This window comes from Peromyscus maniculatus, chromosome 7 (assembly GCF_049852395.1).
Source record: "Peromyscus maniculatus bairdii isolate BWxNUB_F1_BW_parent chromosome 7, HU_Pman_BW_mat_3.1, whole genome shotgun sequence".
In the NCBI taxonomy this organism is placed as follows: domain Eukaryota; kingdom Metazoa; phylum Chordata; class Mammalia; order Rodentia; family Cricetidae; genus Peromyscus; species Peromyscus maniculatus.
The window spans coordinates 69,716,435-69,720,187 of record NC_134858.1 but is presented as its reverse complement, the minus strand read 5'-3'; the positions used below and the strand labels follow the sequence as shown (position 1 = coordinate 69,720,187).

The window sequence follows — 3,753 nt, the reverse complement described above, 5'->3', positions numbered from 1 at the left end:
AATGAGACCCTGAATTAATTGTCTAAAGATCTGTAAGAAGAATAAAGATTCTGATTCACAAAATCTGGGATGGTCAACTAGAGTACATTTCTAACCATGTCCTGAGTGAAGACCATGTTGACCTATGGACCACACCTGCAGAGCAAGGGTGGATTTATCGATCCTCACGACAGTAAACTCATCAACACTGGGTTTCTGTTGTTGCTGTCTGATTCTGTTTTCATATACCTACTGTGCAAAATACTGTGCTATACATTACAGAAAATTTGGGGAAGTCACAACAAAAAAAAACTAGTTTGGCACTTAATTATGGTTATATGAATCTATTTAAATAAAATATTCAGAAAAGTCAAAATGCCATGACAAAATGCCATGACAAAAAAAATGCCATGACAAAATGCCATGACAAAAAAAAAATGCCATGACAAAAGGTTGGCTACCTGGGCTAGAGAGGGATACAGGGATTAACTGTAAATGGCTAAGAGGGGTCCTATTGAACTGATTTTACATATATATATATATATATATATATATATATATATATATATATATAGTTTGTTTGTTTGTTTTTCGAGACAGGGTTTCTCTGTGTAACTTTTCGCCTTTCCTAGAACTCACTCTGTAGCCCAGGCTGGTCTCGAACTCACAGAGATCCGCCTGCCTCTGCCTCCTGCGTACTGGGATTAAAGGCATGTGCCACCACCGCCTGGCTTGATAATAATTTTTTAAAAACAAGACTACTATAATGGCTGCACAGCTTGATAGACACACTAAAATTGATTGAAATGAATAAAAGTTGTATGTAAACACCTCAATAAAACTCCAATAATTTTGATACAGTGTGAACAAATGCAATAGAACATGTAGTCTTGGCCCCGATTGACAGGGAACTGGAGCTGATAAAAGCTGATTTACTCAGTCATGCAAGTAGTTAGTGACAGCATATTAATCTATCCTATAGAGACAGAAGTCTTAGTCAGAAACCTGGCTGCTAAGGAGAGGTACGTCAGCAAATTGATCCCCTTTCACCAAGATATTTCCCTTCTCTCAGAATTGCCGCTCTCCCAGAGACAGAGTTCATCCTAAGTTTTGACCTCCTGGAATTGAAGTACCCCAACTGCCAGGTCACAAGCTGGGTGGCTTCTGGCAGATCCTTTGGCTTTCATCAGAGTTCTTAGTTTCAAGCAACAACAACAACAACAAAAACAAACAGTTCTATCTAGTTTAGTAGCTAAGGAGTTGGGCCACTCACACAATCCTGAAGATTGAGAATCAAGTTCAAAGCTGGACAGCTAAGAACCATGCCCATAAAGCAGGAACCGAAGGAACCCAATGAGAGGGTTGCTGAACGTGCTAGATTCTGCTTTTTAATCCAGCACGATTTGAGGAACTCAATCTGGGCATAAGTGCACTGTTGCAAGAGAGAAGGCTGGCTGGCGTTTTCCTTTGTGTTCCTAGTTCCTGCGGAGGCCAGGCAGGTGCTCCTGACTAGGGAAAGGGAGACTGTTTACCTAAGTCTAGGCTGCAAGGAAGGATGGTACAGAGAGTAAATATACAACTTCTACCATTGCTTTTCAAGACCCACATGTTCAATGAATTCTCCAAGCTCAAAGAATTCAGATGCCGGGCCACAAAACAAACCAACAAATAAAATCCCTCCACCTCCTAAACTGGTATGTATTATAGCCATTCACAACTCGAGGTCCATGGACCAGTCCCAGAAAATTACCTGGAAGCTGGTTAGAAATGGAGGGTCTGGGCTGGGGAGATAGTGCAGTTGGTCAAACGCTTGCTATGTAAGCATGAAGACCTGTGTTGGTTCCCCGGCACCTCCATAGAAAAGAAGTCAGGCATAATGGCGCAGGCATGTAATCACAGCACTGGCCAGGCAGAGACAGGTAGATCCCTGGGACTCTTTGGCTCGTTTCAGGCCAGTGAGAGACCCTGTCTCAAGTAATAATAATAATGATGTAAAATAAAATAAAAACCCAAACCTCCAAAACAAAGACAAAAACAAGACAAGACAAAAAGCCCAAGGGAATGGCATCTCAGGATCGATGCCTAAGGTAGACCCATGGCCTCCACCTGCACGTGTGTGTGTGTGTGTGTGTGTGTGTGTGTGTGTGTATGTGTATGTGTGTGTTTATACACACAGAAGAAAGGGCAGAATCTGGGGGGTCTGTTCCAGAGCTTCAGGAGTAGGACCTGCCAGCTAATAAATACCCAAATGCCTTACGAAGTTTGAGAAATGTTCTGTTATGGAACATGCGGGTTTTTTAACTCTCAAAAATCAGTTACCATTGTGTTCTGCTCATCCACAGAACTGTGTTTAATACAGGAAATGCAGTTAAATTTGAGATAAACAAGAAATAATTTTTAAAATTAGAATGTTCCTTGGAAGCTGGGCATACTGGTGCATGCCTTTAATCCTAGCACTTGGGAGGCAGCGCTGGGCGGACCTCTGGGAGTTCAAGACCAGCCTAAGCTTATAGTGAGTTCTAGGCCAGCTAGGGCTACCTAGTGAGACTGTCTCAAAATGAAAGAAAGAAAGAAAGAAAGAAAGAAAGAAAGGAAGGAAGGAAGGAAGGAAGGAAGGAAGGAAGGAAGGAAGGAAGGAAGGAAGGAAGAAGTTAAAATAAAAAGAAGATAATGTTCCTTGGAGTATTGGGGGGCATTCTTATTACTAAAATTTGTTCTTTCTGAAACTGAAAATTAAATCAGCATCCTGTATTTTATCTGACAGCTGTATTCACTCACCAAACCTTTTCCCCGTAATTAACACAAATGAGTAAAAAGAAAGGGATGTTAATTGGCCACAAGAATGTGTTGATATCAGTGTTCTGTTTTGACCTAGGAGACCCTAAGTTTCATGAAAGCTGAACATGGAATGGCAGTTTCAAGCCCACTTGGAATTCTGCTCAAGCATTTCGTGCTTGTGACTCCTTTTCATTTGAAGGGTGAATGCAGAGTGAGGCCTGGTGTGTGTGTGGCCAGAGGACACATTTCCGGTTTGTCTTTAGGTGCCGTCCTCCATTTTGTTGCTGTTGTTTTGAGCCAGCGTCTCTCGGCCTGAAACTCACCGAGGACGCTAACATGGCTGGCCAGCAAGCTCCAGGGATCTGCCTGTCTCCACCTCCCCAGTGTTGGGGATCACCACCTTCTTTGTATGTGTTCTGGGGATCTGATTCAGGGGCTTAGGCTTGTAAGGCAAGCACTTTTCATTGACTGAGCTACGGCTAGCCCAGGGTTTTTAAAATACACCTAGTAAAAACAGAACGATGCAGAGAAGAGTAGCGTGGGCCCTGCACACAAAAGACATGCAAATTCATGAAGTGTTTCATATTTTTGTAGGTACCACCTTCTCTCCCTGTTTTCTCAGGGACAGTAGGGCCATTACTTGTTCCAGTCTGAGGTTCCCTTTTTGGCTTTCTCTTGGCAATTACTGTTTTTTTTTTTTTTTTTTAAGAAATCCTTTTCTGGAAAATAATAAAATACACCCATGAATTGCAAGTAATTTAACTTAAAGAGTTTTGATCAATAACATGTTTATTTTACAGAATTAGACTATAAACTAGTAAGGGAAGGAAATGATGGCAGTCATTTCTGGCTTAAGTCTTGAGACTATTAGAATTTTATCTTCTTCCTAAAGAAAGGAGTTGCTTGGGGGCTAAAGAGAAGTTGGCTCAGTGGTTAAGAGTGGTTAAGACTGCTCTTCCAGATGACCGGAGTTTGATTCCCAGCACCCACATGGCA

General features: G+C 41.8%; 1 non-coding gene across 1 annotated transcript; it reads left to right on the top strand.

The window, feature by feature from the left end:
• The first annotated feature begins 3,244 nt into the window (after positions 1–3,244).
• Positions 3,245–3,347, top strand: LOC121831206 (U6 spliceosomal RNA). The gene has a single exon (XR_006074586.2). It is a non-coding gene; the product is annotated as a U6 spliceosomal RNA (small nuclear RNA).
• The last annotated feature ends 406 nt before the right edge of the window (positions 3,348–3,753 follow it).